Source organism: Myotis myotis, unplaced genomic scaffold, assembly GCF_014108235.1.
Source record: "Myotis myotis isolate mMyoMyo1 unplaced genomic scaffold, mMyoMyo1.p scaffold_m19_p_5, whole genome shotgun sequence".
NCBI lineage: Eukaryota > Metazoa > Chordata > Mammalia > Chiroptera > Vespertilionidae > Myotis > Myotis myotis.
This window is the reverse complement of record NW_023416357.1, coordinates 100,370,856-100,388,340: the sequence shown is the minus strand read 5'-3', so window position 1 is coordinate 100,388,340 and position 17,485 is coordinate 100,370,856. Positions and strand designations below refer to the sequence as shown.

Sequence of the window (17,485 nt, the reverse complement as noted above, 5' to 3'; positions counted from 1 at the left end):
TTCTGTGTGTGGTATAAAAATTTGTGAGGGATGTCTTATTTCACCCCCACAAGTAAACTTACTTTGATAGTGTGTTTTCTCCTCACTTTGTTACATTGTAAACACTTTGCTCTTACAAAAGACCTTTTCCCCCAACATGATGTTCTTGTGAAAACGCTTTTTTAAAAAAGAATTAAGTGGTAAAAAAGTGTTTTGCATTTGAGATGAAGCCCAGGAAAAAGAAGAAGAAAAAGAAATCAATGTGAATACTCCTGGTTAATAGAATCTCTAATACTAGCAGACATTTTGGCATAAAGCCTTGGCCCACTCTAATGCCACTGAGCAATCTTTTCCCTGCATCTCTCTGGAGAATACTGAACTGGGTATTTTCCAGACCACAACACAGACTGTGAGGATACTCCAACCCCATAGCTAGAGGAAGGAAGCATTGTTAGCAGAGCCACTGATGTACCAGGTGAGAGTCACTAGTGGCTGAGTGATTCTGATAAGGTCATGCATGCTTGCCTATTCCCCACAGACTTGCTCCCTTCTTAGGTGAAGGTGTGAAGTATGTGTGTGTGATCAGTAACTTCCCTTAGTATTGTGTAAGCTTTGACATATAGGGCTTAAGTTTTATGGTTAACCTTGAGTTGATATTCTGAATAAAACATTCAAGAGTGCCCAGCTGGTGTGCCCAGTAGTTGAGCTCAGGAAGTCTGGTTCGATTCCAAGTCAGGGCACATGCTCAGGTTTCAGGTTCAGTCCCCTGTGAGGGATGTGCAGAAAGCAGCCGATCAATGATTCTCATCATTGATATTTCTATTTCTCTCTCCCTCTCCCTTCCTCTCTAAAATCAATAAAAATATACTTAAAAAAATTCAAGAGTGAAGTATGAAGAGAAAAACAAGAGATGACTTAAGTGCAAGGTTTGCTGACATTTCAGCTTCAACAATGGAAGCCAGAAGTAGTAGAATTATCTTTAATGTGTTGGGAAAAAAATTCTACATAGTGAAAAATCTTACATTAAAGTGTATTTTAGAATGTTCTTCAAGTAGAAGAAAAGTTGTCCAAGGGAGGAGATTGGGGATAGAAGAAATGAAATGTTAAATGCAAGGGTAAATCCAAATGAATAGTGACTTTATAAAATAATATATTGTTGGGATTATGAGATATATATATATATATATATATATATATATATATATATATATATATATAATTCAAAACAATAAATGCACCTTATATGGGAGAGAGTTTAATATTCTAAATTCCTTGATTTTTCTAGGAGATGAGTAAAGGTAATAATTCCCATTTGATAGTGATAACTCAAGGTAGCATATTGTAATTTCTAGAATATAATCACTAAAAATAATAAAAGCCTGAATAACTATCAAATTAATAGAGGAAAAAAATGAAATATAAGCAACTCAACCTTGAACCTTCCTGTATGTTTGGAGTAGCTGCTCCACCCTCTGGGGCATGTCCCATTCTACCAGCCTGTGAGCAGTAGCAGAGAAAAAAGTTATGTATTTTCTTGCCCTGTACACACTTTGAGGTGAGAAAAACATTTTAACCATGAGGGAAATTGTGTACATCCAGGCTGGCCAGTGTGGCAACCAGATCGGTGCCAAGTTCTGGGAGGTGATCAGTGATGAACATGGCATTAATCCCACCAGCACCTACCATGGGGACAGCAACCTGCAGCTGGATCGCATCTCCATGTATTACAATGAAGCCGTGGGTTGAAAATATGCTCCTCTTGCTATCTTGGTGGATCTCAAACCTGGGACCATGGACTCTGTTTGCTCAGGTCCTTCTGGCCAGATCTTCAGAGCACACAACATTTTTGGTCAGCCTGGAGCAGGCGACTAGGCCAAGGGCCACTATACAGCAGGGGCCGAGTTGGTTGACTCAGTTCAGTATGTGGTGTGGAAGGAAGCAGAGAGTTGTGACTACCTGCAGCGCTCCAGCTGATCCACTCACTGGGCTGGGGCACAGGCTCTGGAATGGGCACCTTCCTCACCAGCAAGATCCATAGAGAGTATCCTGACTGCATCATGAACACCTTCAGTGTGGCACCTTCACCCAGCGTCCGACATTGATTGAGCCCTACAATGCCACCTCCTTTGTCCATCAGTTGGTAGAGAATACTGATGAGACCTACTGCATTGATAACAAGGCCCTTTACGACATCTGCTTCCACACCCTCAAGCTGACCATGCCAACCTGCCAGGACCCGAACCACCTCACCTCAGCTGCCATGAGCAGTGTCACCACCTGCCTCTGCTTTCCTAGCCAGCTCCCTGCTGACCTCTGCAAGCTGGAAGTCAACACGGTGCCCTTCCCATGTCTCCACTTCTTCATGCCTGGCTTTGCCTCTCTAACCAGCCATGGAGGCAGCATCGGGCCCTCACTGTACCCAAACTCATCCAGCAGGTATTTAATGCCAAGATCATGATGGCTGCCTGTGACCCCTGCCGCGGCCCATACCTCACCATGGCTGCTGTCTTCTGTGGACAGCAGATGAGGGAGGTGGACGAGCAAAGGCTCAATGTACAAAACAAGAATAGCGGCTACTTTGTGGAATGAATCCCCAACAATGTCTTCCTTCTCTGTCCCCCACCCCTCCATTCTCTCTAAAATCAATGGAAAAAATATTGGTTGAGGATTAACAACAACAACAACAAAGTATGAATAGTAAAACAACAATAAATACATATCTATCAATAATTACTTTAAATGCAAATGGCTTAAATGCTCTAATCAAAAGACTTATGGTAGCTGAATATATAACAAGACTCTTACATATGTTTGTTTTCTACAAGAGACTCACTTCAGATTAAAAGACATGGACTAAAAATAAGGGGATGGAAAAATATATTTCATAAAATTATTTTGAACTGAATTATATATAATGAAAAATGTAACAAAATTTATAAAGCTAAGGCAGTGCTTGAAGAAAAAATTATAGCCATAATTGCATATTTTAAGGAAGAAAAAGGCTAAAATAAATTAGCTAAGCATTCATTTCTACAGGTTAGGAAAATAAAAGAAACCCAACAAAAGTCGTAGGAGGAAATAATTTAAAAGCATAAATAAATGTAAAAGAAAAAACATAACAGAATCAACAAAGCCAAAACTGAAAATACTAACAAATTGATAAATCCCTAGTGAGAATGAGAAAAGAGAAGGCATGAATAGCAAGTATAAGAAATGAAAAGGGACTTAACTACAAAAATAAGAGGATATTATGAACAACTTTATGCCAATAAATTTGAAAATTTAGGCAAAATGGAAAGATTTATAGAAAAATATAACATGACATAAAAAGAAATAGAAAACCTTAGTCCTATAACTATTCAAGAAATTAAATCTGTAATTTAAAAATGTCTGATAAAAATTCAAGACCCAAATTGCTTCACTAGTGAATTCTACCAAAATTAAAGAAAGGAAAAATACTTATATATCTCTTTGAGAAAGTAGAAAAAGCTTTTCCAACTAACTTTGGGAGACTAGCATAACTTTTATACTAACACCCAACAAAACAGTACTAGAAAAAGAAGACACAGGCCAATTTTACTCATGAATATGAGTGTAATAATCATAAAATAAAACAATCTGGATCAAGCGATATATTAAAGGATAACATACCATGATCAAATTAAATTTATCCTAGGAATGCACATTGATTTAACATTAGAAAATCAATAAATAGAATTCATCACATTAATAAATTAAAAGAAAAGTCATGGTCATGTCAGGTCTTGCAGAAAGTGTGTTTGATAAAACTCAACATTCATGTATCATAAAAACTCATAGGAAAGAATGAAACTTCCTGAATCTCATAAAGGATGCCAATAAAAGACTAGAGCTGAAAGCTTTCAGCTTAAGATTTTGGATGAGATAAGGAAGCTCACTACTATAATTTCTAGTTAGCATTTAGCCAGTGTAGTAGGTAAGGAAGTGATATACTGGTAAATGGTATAAGGGTTGGAAGGGGGGAAACCTAAGACAGTCATTATCTATATCCCATATAATAAAGAGGTAATATGCAAATTAACCCTCACGCCCTCACAAGATGGCTGCCTACAACCAGGCTGGCAGGGGCGTTAGTGAGGGGCAACCAGGCCAGCAAGGGGGTGGGGGGGGCAGTTGGGGGTGACCAGGCCAGCAGAGGGGGCAGTTAGGGGCAATCAGGCCAGCACGCAAAGGCAGTGAGGGGCTATCAGGCTGGCGGGGGCGACCAGGCAGTTAGGGGCGACCAGGCAGTCAGGCAGGTGAGCGATTAGGAGCCAGCAGTCCAGGATTGTGAGAGGGATGACTGACTGCTGGTTTAGACCAGGATTGGGCCTAAACCGGCAGTCGGACATCCTCCAAGGGGTCCCGGATTGGAGAGGGTGCAGGCTGGGCTGAGGGTACCCCTCCCCCCCATGCATGAATTTCATGCACCAGGACTCTAATCTATCTATCTATCTATCTATCTATCTATCTATCTATCTATCTATCTATCTATCTATTTATCTAGATATTTATATATATATCTGTAGTATATAATAGTATATATATATAAAAGCCTAAGTGACTGGCTGACTGGCTGACCGTCCAACCGGTAGCTATGATGCCTACTGACCACTAGGGGGCAGACACTCAACTCAGGAGCTGCCGAGCTGCAGTGACTTTGCAGCTGTGGTTCTCGGGCAATGCACCAGGAACCAGAGAGGAGGGAGCCCGATTCTGGGGTGCGTCACCTGAGAACCACCCTCTTGCAATCCAGGACCCTTTGGGGGATGTCAGAGAGCCGGTTTCAGCCCAATCCCCATAAGCCAGGCCGAGGGACCCCATCTTTGCACAAATCCGTGCACCAGGCCTGTAGTTCTTAGATAAGGATTCTATATGAAGACAATCCAAAATACTCTACTGATAAATGTTAGAATTAATAAAAGATTTTAACAATGTTACTGGATATAGTATCAATATACAAAGATCAACAGTGTTCCAGCAGTAAACAGAAAAATAAAATTTAAAAATACATTAAAAATAGCTTTAAAAAATATCAATGCCTAAAGAATAACATTAGAAAAACATATGCAAAGACCTCTAAATAGGAAACTAAAAAAATTACTGCAAGAAGTTTTTAAAAGACCCAAATAAATAGAGAGATATAATATATCCATGGATAAGAAGACTTAATAATGTAAGTACATCAACAATAAAACTGATCTACAATCTTAATAAAAATTTCAAAGGTTTTTAAAAAATAGTACTTGAACCCTAGCTGGTTTGGCTCAGTGGATAGAATGTCAACCTGTGGACTGAAGGGTCCTGGGTTCAATTCCAGTCAAAGGCACATGCCTGGGTTGCAGGCTCAAACCCCATTAGGGGGCATGCAGGAAGCAGCCGATTAATGATTCCCTCTCATCATTGATGTTTCTATCTCTCTATTCCACTCCCTTCCTCTCTGAAATCAATAAAAAAATATATATTTTTTAAAAAAATAGAGAGAAACCAAGATGGTGGCATAGGTAAACACCTGAAATTGCTGCCTCGCACAACCACTTCAAAAATACAACTAAAAGACAAAACGGACATCATCCAGAACCACAGGAAGGCTGGCCGAGTGGAAATTCTACAACTAGAAGGAAAGAGAAAAGCACACTGAGACTCAGAGGAGGTGCGGAAGTAAAGTGCAGAGGTATGGAGGCACACGTGAAAAGGGCTGGCAACTGAGGACTTGGGTGTCTTTTTCAATTGGGAGGGAGACACAAGCTCCCGACGGCTCTGAAATGCAGTTCCGGGCAAGTCTCTGGGGACCCAGACTCATACGGGGAGAAACTGGACTGTCTGGCAGTGGGCAGAACTCGAGGGCGGCTTTCTCTCAGAGGTGCTTGCAGCGATTACCGGGACACTGAGACCCGGGGCCTCTTAGGGCAGGACTGAGGATCAGCCATAGCTGTTTGCTCCGCCCTGTTGGTCCCCTGAGACCCCGCCCCACCCAGGCTGTGCGCAGAGGCTTTTACATATGAATGGCCTGGCCCTTTGCAATCTAAAATTACCTAACAAGCTGCAGCTGGGTCAGAGAGACTCAGAACATCCAAAAGAAGGCCCAAGGCCCCACAGCAGCTTGCATTGCTTCACAGTTGGGCCTCATCTGGGCACCTCCAAACCCCAAACAAAGAAGAGGAATCTGCAGATCTCTCCGTAGCTCCTGCTGGGTAGCCTCAGACAGAGGCTAAATTAGCACCTCCTTAGAGATCCAAGTGCCAGTGTACCCAGTGGTCAGAGTGGGACCATCCAGATTACAACTCCTCAGATCCATAAGGGACACACTCAGGGGGCAGACTCAATGAGCACCAAAGGCCCACTGAAGCAAGTCTTGCCCCAGAAGGGTGTCTCTAGCACAGAAGTTCTCCCATGTAGACACAGCTGATTCTCACAGCCAATTGGCCTGGAGGTCAATTCCTCTCAGTGATACCAACAACAATCAAGGCTTAACTACAACAAGCCTTGTGCACACAGCCCACAAAGGGGTGCACCAAGAGTGTCCACCTCAGGTAATTGGGGAGGCTGAACCACTGGGCCCGATAGGACACCTAGCACAGAAAGCCACTCTATCAACACAGGGAAGCATAAAAAATGCGGAGACAAAGAAAAAGGACACAAATGACAGAAATGGAGGAAAGCAAACTACTGGATATAGAGTTCAAAACCACAGTTATAAGGTTTTTCAGGAATTTTCTAGAAACCGCCGATAAATTTAGTGAAACCCTCAATAAATCTAGTGAGACCTTCGAGGATATGAAAAAGGACCAAATAGAAATTAAGCATACACAGACTGAAATAAAGAATATTATACAGAGATCTAACAGCGGACTAGAGGACCGCAAGAATCAAGTCAAAGACTTGAAATACGAAGAAGTAAAAAACACCCAACCAGAAAAGCAAAAAGAAAAAAGAATACAAAAATATGAAGATAGTGTAAGGAGCCTCTGGGATAACTTTAAGCGAACCAACATCTGAATTATGGGGGTGCCAGAAGAAGAGAGAGAGCAAGATATTAAAAACCTATTTGAAGAAATAATGACAGAAAACTTCCCCTACCTGCTGAAAGAAATAGACTTACAAGTCCAGGAAGCACAGAGAACCCCAAACAAAAGGAATCAAAAGAGGACCACACCAAGACACATCATAATTAAAATGCCCAGAGCAAAAGATAAAGAGAGAATCTTAAAAGCAGCAAAAGAAAAACAGTTAGTTACCTACAAGGGCGTACCCATACAATTGTCAGCTGATTTCTCAACAGAAACTATGCAGGCCAGAAGGGAGTGGCAAGAAATATTCAAAGTGATGAATGCCAAGAACCTACAAGCAAGATTACTTTACCCAGCAAAGCTATCATTCAGAATTGAAGGTCAGATAAAGAGCTTCACAGATAAGAAAAAGCTAAAGGAGTTCATCACCAGGAAATCAGTATTATATGAAATGCTGAAAGGTATTCTTTAAGAAGAGGAAGAAGAAGAAAAAGGTAAAGATAAAAATTATGAACAACAAATATACATATATCAACAAATGAATCTAAAAATCAAGTGAATAAAAAATCTGATGAACAGAATAAACTGGTGAATATAGAGGCAAAGAAAGGGAGTGGACTGACAATTCTCGGGGGGAAAGGGGTGTGTGGGGTGCAGGAAGAGACTGGACAAAAATCCTATACCTAGGGATGAGGACAGTGGGGGAGGGGGAAGGGCAGAGGGTGGGGTGGGAACCAGGAGGAGGGGAGCTATGGGGGGAAAAAAGAGGAACAACTGTAATAATCTGAACAATAAAGATAAAAAAATAGAACTTGACAAACTGATTACAAAAAAATGGAAATGATTCAAAAGTCTACCAACAATAGAATGGATAAATAAATTGTGGCATATCTAGAAGATGGAGTGAAAATAAGTTAACTATGTGCAACAATATGAATGACTCTTGAAAAGAAGCCAGATGCACACATATGAACACACACAGCCACAGGATTTAGAAATGTATGTGTTGATGAGAAATTATAGGTAGTGATTAAAAAGTTGGATGGGCCCTAGCCAGTTTGGCTCAGTGGATAAAGAGTTGGCCCTGGGACCGAAGGTCCTGGGTTCAATTCTGGTCAAGGGCAAATACCTAGGATCCAAGTGTGAGTGCCAGGCAACCAATGGGTGTGTCTCTCTCACATCGATGTCTCTCTCTCTCTCTCTCTCTCTCTCTCTCTCTCTCTCTCTCTCTCTCCCTCCCTCCCTCCCTCCCATCCTCCCTCCCTCCTTCTCTTCCACTCTCCTCTTAAAATCAATGAAAAAATATCCTCAGGTGAGGATCAACAACAACAACAAAAGCCGGATAGGAGTGGAGAAGATTTGAACAGGAAAGGGCAAACAGTAGGTTCTGGGGTGCCAACAGTGTTCTATTTCTTGACTTCGGGAGTGGTTGTACAGGTATTTGCTTCATAACCAATCAGTGGGTACTACTTTTTTGTTCTGTGCACTTTTCTGTATGGGTGCCATATTTCACAATGGCTTTTGAAAGACAAAGAATATTTGTTTTCCACACTTAGAACCATGGTGTCTTAAGCCTTCATCAGAGAGACAAAATGAAAGAGAATGTAAAATAAACAGCTGTTTAATGAACTGTAGCGTGACAAAGTCCATAGGGAAGGTAGTGGCTTGGACTGAGTCTAGGAAAAAGATTGCCAAAGGCTAAGAATTTGCTGTTGTTTATTCAGCACTAACAATGGCAGAGGGACACTGTGACTGGAGGATCACCAGCCAGGAACAGGGATGACGCCTTGTTCCACCTCAGCCGGACAAAACAAACAGAATTACTGGCTCCCTGTGCTCTGCCTCTGGGCATGCTAAGAAGCCTTCACATGACTAATTTGGTTTCTTGAGTATTTACTAGTAGAGACCAATACAGTATTTATTCCTCTTGCTCTTCAAAAGGCACCATTAAAAAAATGAATTAAAGGCATGAATATTCAGATTTCAGGAGAAATATACTTCTGTTATATATTAATAAAACGATACTCTGATTTAACTGTTTACTCTACAGGCTTGTACAGTATGTTGTAATTCCCTAGGAAATTATCGCCTTTGGGTGATCTGATAAAATTGAGTTCTTGAACCTGTAAAGCAGAAGCTCAGACCTTAGTCCCAGCTTTTACCCGTCAAAGTCTCACAAGAGACTCAGGTGAACTCTTAGCCAGCTTATCTCATCTCATCAAAACCGCCTGGATGCCCTAGCTGGTTTGGCTCACTGGATAAAGCGTCGGCCTGGGGACTGAAGAGTCCCAGGTTCGATTCTGGTCAAGGGCATGTACATTGGTTGCAGGCACATCCCCAGTGGGGGGTGTGCAGGAGGCAGCTGATCAATGCTTCTCTCTCATCGATGTTTCTAACTCTCTATCCCTCTTCTTTCCTCTCTGTAAAAAGTCAATAAAATATATTTTTTAAAAAAACAAAACGCCTGGTTATCACCAAGGGCATGTCTGGGAGGAGGCTCCTGCCTGGGGAGAACTTTGACTTGGAAATAATCTCTGTGGGGAGGGCTTCCCTAACCCTCACATTTTATTTAAGAAGGAAGTTGGGCTCGGTAATAAAGACATTATAAAAAAGAAACCTACAGACTCATATCCCTCATGAACACTAATACAAATATCCTCAAGAGAACGATAGCAAATAAAATCTAGAAATATATTCAAAGAATCATGACCATGTGGGGTTTATCCCAGGAATATAAGGCTAGTTCAACATTTGAAAAGCAATTAATATAACCCATAGCAATAGAATTAAAGAGAGAAATCATATGATCATCTCAATACTATAGAGTCAGAGAAAAGCATTTAATAAGATTCAACATCCATTCATGAGAAAAATTCCCAGCAAACTACGAATAGAAGGAACTTCCTCAAAAGGATAAACTTATAGTGAACATAAAATTTAAGGGTGAAAGACAATCTTTTTTTCCTACAATTTGGATCAGGGTGAGGTTGTTCACTTTAATTACTTCTTGTCAATGTTGCAAGTCCTAGCCATTACGATAGGCATGAAAAATCAATAATATAAATTCAAATTGGCAAGAAAGTCACAAAGCTAATACAGAGAGGTCCTGTATATATTTTACCCAGTTTTCCCCAATGGTAACATTTTATACAACATATAAAAACCAGGAAGCTGTCATTGGTATAATGTTAGTAAACTGATTTTTGACCAATGTACCAAGGCAATTCAATGGAGCAATTCATTTGTGCTTTCAACAAATAGTGCTGGATCAACTAGCTATCAGAATGGAAAGAATAAAGCTGACACAAAAATTAATTTAAAATGGATTATAGGCATAAACATAAAAGCTAAAACTATATAACTTATAGGAGAAAATCTTCATGACCTTGGGGTTAATAAAGATTTCTTAGGACACAAGAAAGCACTCACTATAAAATAATAAAAATGATAAAATAGACTTAAAATTTTAACCTCTTGCTCTTCAAAAGGCACCATTAAAAAAATGAAAAGGCGCCTGGGCTGCAGATTGAAGGGTCTCGGGTTCGATTCCAGTCAAGGGCACATGCCTGGGTTGCAGGCTCGATTCCCAGTAGGGGGCATGTAGGAGGCAGCCAATCAATGATTCTCTCTCGTCATGGATGTTTCTCTCTCTCTCTCCCCTTCCTTCCTCTTTGAAATCAATAAAAAACTATTAAAAATAAAAACAAAAGGCAAGCCATAAACTGGGAGAAAACATTTCTAACACATATATCTAACAGAGGAATAGTGTCCAGAGTGTATAAAATCCTTTGTAACTCAAAGTATGAACAACCCAATTAGAAAATGAACAAAAGTTAATAGGTATGGGGTTTCTTTTTGGAGTAATGAAAATGTTCTGGAATTAGCAGTGAAATACTAAAAAACACTGAAAAGTACACTTTAAAATGGTGAATTTTGTTATGTGAAGTATATCTCAATTTTAAAAAAGCACTCTAGAGTTCCAAAATGGCGACCAGCAGGAAGGTAGGGAGGGAGAGGGTGTGAGAGCGCAAGGAAGTGATAGAGGAGTGTGTGGACGCGTGTGGTGTGTGTGTATGAGCTAGGGACAGTTAGATTCTGCAGGTCTTCTAAGGGGCTGCTAAACCGGGCAGTCTTAGGCGGCGGAGTCCCGCTCCCTGTGCGGACACTTCTGGGCGGCCAGCACAGGCACAGCGACCACTCCATCTTGGGAAACAGAGCTGCTTGAGACTAGGATCCTGGCCTCAGCACCACCCAGTCTGCTCTCAGACGCATACCAGGACCCTGCAGCCACCGGGGACAGAGACCTGTGACCACAGCTATAGACCTGCGGACACCAAAAGTTCAGAAATCCCCCCAGGCAGATCCGTGAGTAACAGAGCCCATCCCCCCTTCCCGCAGGCTTGCGGGCAGCGCCAGAGTAACTAACTGATAGACCCACCCCTTGCCGGGGCCTCAGCGCTCCAGGAACTTTAGCCTGGAAGTGCGAGAGCACCTTGGAACTGATCCTACGCGCACTGCCAACTTCTGAGCCCTGGGCTGGAAGCAAACGCGGGAACTCCAGGAACTGAGCCTAGGTGCACTGCTGGCTTCTGAGCCCTGGGCTGGGAGCAATCGCGCGAACATCGGGAATTTGTCCCACATATCACAGGCCCAGGGACCCCGATTCTCTGGGCAGGTGGCAGCACCAAACACCAGTGACTTGTCTGTGTTTCTTTTCATCTGCGCCTGAGATCCTGATTTCCTGTGCATTCATACTAAGAGCCAGTGACTCCAATTCCTGGTGCAAGGGCACACAGGGACCCTGATTCTCAAGGCAAGGTCGCGCGAAGCAACAGAAACTCTGATACTGGGGAACTCTGACTCCTGGCGCACGCTAGGGGGCTCTGGTTTTCAACACGCTTCAGGGGGGTCTCTGTTTCAGCATGGTGCAGGCAGGGTCCCTGATTCTAAGGGCGCCTACGAGGCCACATTGAGCGCTGACAACACTGACTCTGAGCGAGCCTGGTTCCCACCAACCCACAACAACCACACATCTTAGTGTCAGAGCTCTTCAGTGACACTAGGGTGGTGGGAGGCTCCCACTGCACACGGCCCAGGCCCACGCAACTCGACGTTTGAACCATCGGGAGATAATCAGAATGAAGAGATGAAACAACACCCAGAGAAAAGACAATGAGGAGTCACCAAGGAAGGACATTAATGAAGTTGAAGCATGCAACATGACAGAAAAAGAATTCAGAATAATGGTTGTACAATTCATTCACCGGATGGATGAGAAAATCAACAACCTATGCAAGAATCAGGAAGAAATGAAAAGTGATATAGCTACAATCAAAAACACCATGGAAAGTTTCAACAGCAGACTAGAAGAAGCAGAGGACCGAATTAGTGAATTAGAAAATAAGGCAGAGAAACAAGCTCAATCTGAACAGCAACTGGAGAAAAGAATTAAAAAGCAGGAGGAGAGCCTAAGGGAGCTTCGGGACAACATGAAATGAAGTAACATACGCATAATAGGGCTGCAAGAAGGACAAGAAGAGCAGCAAGGATTAGAAAATCTATTTGAAGAAATAATGTCAGAAAACTTCCCTGATATGTGGAAGAAAAAAGTTACACAAGTACAGAGAGTCCCAGGCAAGATGAACACCAAAAGACCCACACCAAGACACGTCATAATAACGATGGCAAATGTACAAGACAAAGACAGAATCTTAAAGGCTGCAAGAGAGAAACAGAGAGTTACCTACAAAGGATCCCCCATCAGATTATCAAATGATTTCTCAACAGAAACACATCAGGCCAGAAAAGAATGGACAGAAATTTACAAAGTGATGCAAAGCAAAGGACTGAATCCAAGAATACTCTATCCAGCAAGGCTATCATTCAAAATTGAAGGGGAAATAAGGAGCTTCACAGACAAAAAAAGGCTAAGGGAGTTTATCACCACCAAGCCAGCAATGCAAGAAATGCTAAAGGGACTGGTGTAAAAAGAAGAACTACAAAGCCCAGAAAGAAAACAGCCACACAAAAAAATAGAAATGGCTACAAACAAGTACCTTTCAATAATAACTTTAAATGTAAATGGACTAAATGCTCCAAACAAAAGACATCAAGTGGCTGAATGGATAAAAAAACATGACCCATATATTTGCTGTCTACAAGAGACCCACCTCATTAGAAGGGACTCACACAGACTGAAAGTGAAGGGATGGAAAAATATCTTTCAGGCAAATGGAAATGAAAAAAAAGCTGGGGTAGCAATACTTATATCAGACAAAATAGACCTCAAAGTGAAGGTCATAACAAGAGATAAGAAAGGCCACTTCATAATACTAAAGGGATCAATACAACAAGAGGATATAACCTTGATAAACATATATGCACCCAATGCAGGAGCACCCACATACATAAGAAAACTCCTGGAAGATATCAGGGGAGAGATTGACAACAATACAATCATAGTAGGGGACTTTAATACACCACTGACATCACTGGATAAATCCGCTAGACAAAAACTCAGCAAAGAAACAGCAATCCTAAATGACTCACTAGATCAGATGGACTTAATTGACATCTTCAGAACACTTCACCCCAAAGCCACAAAATATACGTTCATCTCAAGTGCTCATGGGACATCTTCAAAAATAGCCCACATATTGGGTCACAAACAAAGTCTCCCCAAATTCAAGAAGACTGAAATCATACCAAGCATCTTCTCAGACCACAAGGCCATAATATTAGAAATAAACTACAACAAAAACAACTCAAAATACTCAAACACTTGGAAGCTGAACAGCACGTTATTAAATATTGATTGGGTTACCAATGAAATCAAAGAAGAAATTAAAAACATCCTGGAAACTAATGACAATGAAAACACAATAATCCAAAACCTTTGGGATGCAATGAAAGCAGTCCTGAGAGGGAAGTATATAGCTCTACAGGCCTATCTCAACAAACAAGAAAAAATGGTAGTAAATCATCTAAATCTACAGCTCAATGAATTAGAAAGAGAGCAACAAGAAAAGCCCAGAGTGAGCAGAAGGAAGGGGATAATAAAGATTAGAGCAGAAATAAATGACATAGAGACCAAAAAAACAATACAGAAAAATCAATGAAACAAAGAGCTGGTTCTTTGAAAGGATAAACAAGATTGACAAACCTCTAGCCAGGCTCACCAAGAAGCAAAGAGAAAGGACCCAAATCAACAAAATCAGAAATGATAGAGGCGAAATAACAACAGATCCCACAGAAATACAAATGATTGTTAATAAATACTATGGACAACTCTACTCCAACAAACTAGACAACTTGGAGGAAATGGACATATTCCTAGAAAAATACAACATTCCAAAACTTGATCAGGAAGAATCTAAAAATCTCAATAGGCCAATAACTATGGAAGAAATTGAAGCAGTAATCAAAAAGCTTCCAGCAAACAAAAGCTCAGGACCAGACGGCTTCACAGGGGAGTTTTACCAAACATTCAAGGAAGAACTAAAACCTATCTTCCTCAGACTACTACAAAAAATCCAAGAGGAAGGAACACTTCCAAGCTCATTCTATGAAGCCAGCATCACCCTAATACCAAAACCAGGTAAAGATAACACAATGAAAGAGAATTACAGGCCAATATCCCTCATGAACATAGATGCCAAAATCCTCAAAAAAATCTTAGCAAATCGGATCCAGCAGTACATCAGAAAGATCATACACCACGACCAAGTAGGATTTATCCCAGGGATGCAAGGATGGTACAATATCTGCAAATCAATAAACGTGATACATCACATACACAAATTGAAAGAAAAAAACCACATAGTCATATCAATTGATGCAGAAAAAGCGTTTGACAAAATTCAACACCCATTTTTGATAAAAACTCTCAGCAAGGTGGGAATTGAAGGATCATACCTCAACATAATAAAAGCCATATATGACAAACCCACAGCTAACATCATACTCAATGGACAAAAACTAACACCATTTCCCCTAAGAACAGGAATAAGACAGGGATGCCCACTCTCACCACTCCTGTTCGACATAGTACTGGAAGTGTTAGCCATTGCAATTAGGCAAGAAGAAGAAATAAAAGGCATCCAAATTGGAAAAGAAGAAGTAAAACTGTCCTTATTTGCAGATGACATGATATTATACTTTAAAAACCCTAAAGACTCCATCAATAAACTATTAGACTCAATAAAAGAATTCAGCAATGTAGCAGGATACAAAATTAATGCCAAGAAATCTATGGCATTTCTATACACCAATAGTGAATGTGCAGAAAGAGAGACTAAAAAAGCAATCCCATTTACCATCGCACCAAAAAAATTAAGCTACCTAGGAATAAACTTAACTAAAGAGGTAAAAGACCTCTTCTCAGAAAACTACAGGACGTTGAAAAAAGAGATAGAGGAAGACATAAAAAGATGGAAGAACATACCATGTTCTTGGATTGGTAGAATCAACATCATTAAAATGTCCATACTGCCCAAAGCAACCTATATATTCAACGCACTTCCCATTAAAATACCAATGGCATATTTCACAGACCTAGAACGTACTCTCCAAAAATTCATCTGGAATAAAAAACGACCCCGAATAGCTGCAGCAATCCTGAGAAAGAACAAAGTAGGTGGGATCTCAATACCAGATATCAAGTTGTATTACAAAGCCACTGTTCTCAAAACTGCCTGATACTGGCACAAGAACGGATATATAGATCAATGGAATAGAATAGAGAGCCCAGAAATCAGCCCCAACCAATACGCTCAATTAATATTTGACAAAGGAGGCAAGAACATACAATGGAGTCAAGATAGTCTCTTCAATAAATGGTGTTGGGAAAATTGGACAGATACATGCAAGAAAATGAAACTGGACCACCAACTTACACCATACACAAAAATAAACTCAAAATGGATAAAGGACTTAAATATACGACGGGAAACCATACAAATACTAGAAGAATCCAAAGGCAACAAAATCTCAGACATATGCCGAAGCAATTTCTTCACTGATACAGCTCCTAGGACATTGGAAACTAAAGAGAAAATAAATAAATGGGACTACATCAAAATAAAAAGCTTCTGCACAGCAAAAGAAACTATCAACAAAACAACAAGAAAACCCACTGTATGGGAAAACATATTTGCCAATGTCATATCTGATAAGGGCCTAATCTCCAAAATTTATAGGGAACTCATACAACTTAACAAAAGGAAGATAAACAATCCAATCAAAAAATGGGCAAAGGATCTAAATAGACACCTTTCAAAAGAGGACATTCAGAAAGCCAAGAGACATATGAAAACATGCTCAAAGTCATTAATCATCCGAGAGATGCAAATCAAAACAACAATGAGGTACCATCTCACACCTGTCAGACTGGCTATCATCAACAAATCAACAAACGACAAGTGCTGGAGAGGATGTGGAGAAAAAGGAACACTTGTACACTGCTGGTGGAAATGCAGACTGGTGCAGCCACTATGGAAGACAGTATGGAGTTTCCTCAAAAAACTACAAATGGAACTCCCATTTGACCCTGTGATCCCACTTCTAGGAATATATCCCAGGAAACCAGAAACACCAATCAGAAAGGATATATGCACCCATATGTTCATAGCAGCACAATTCACCATAGCTAAGATCTGGAAACAGCCTAAGTGCCCATCAGTAGATGAATGGATTAGAAAACTGTGGTACATCTACACGATGGAATACTATGCTGCTATAAAAAAGAAGGAACTCTTACCATTTGCAACGTCATGGATGGAACTGGAGAGCATTATGCTAAGTGAAATAAGCCAGTCAATGAAGGAAAAATACCACATGATGTCACTCATTTCTGGATAATAAAGACCATTATAAACTTATGAACAAAAATAGATACAGAGGCAGAGCTGCCTCGAACAGACTGCCAAACTACAGCAGGAAGGCCAGGGAGGGTGGGAGGGTAGGAGGGGGGTGGGTAAGAGATCAACCAAAGGACTTGTATGTATGCATATAAGCATAACCAATGGACATAAGACACTGGGGGGTAGGGGAGGCCAGGGGATTGTCAAGGGTGGGGGGGGGGGGAAGGAGACATATGTAATACTTTTTGTAATACTTTAAGCAATAAAAAAAACAAAAAACAAAACAAAAAAAACACCCTAAAAATGGGCAAGAAACTTGAACAGACAATCCCCAAAAGAAGAAATATGAATAGCCAATATGCATATGAGAAGACGTTTAAGGTAATTAGTCATTAGGACTAGGGAAATGTAAATTAAAACCACAATGAGTACCTCTTCACACCCACTAGAATGATTAAAAGTTTTTAAAAATTACAATCCCAAGTGGTAGATGATGTGTAGTGGCGGCAACTCTCCAGCACAGTTAGTAGGAATGTAAACTGGTACAACCCCTTGAACAGTTTGGAGTTTCTTATAATATTAAACACACCCATCCATGACCAGCAATTCCACTACTAG

General features: G+C 40.7%; 1 pseudogene; it reads left to right on the top strand.

The window, feature by feature from the left end:
• The first annotated feature begins 1,554 nt into the window (after positions 1-1,554).
• Positions 1,555-17,485, top strand: part of LOC118656565 — a 30,794-nt pseudogene continuing 14,863 nt past the window's right edge.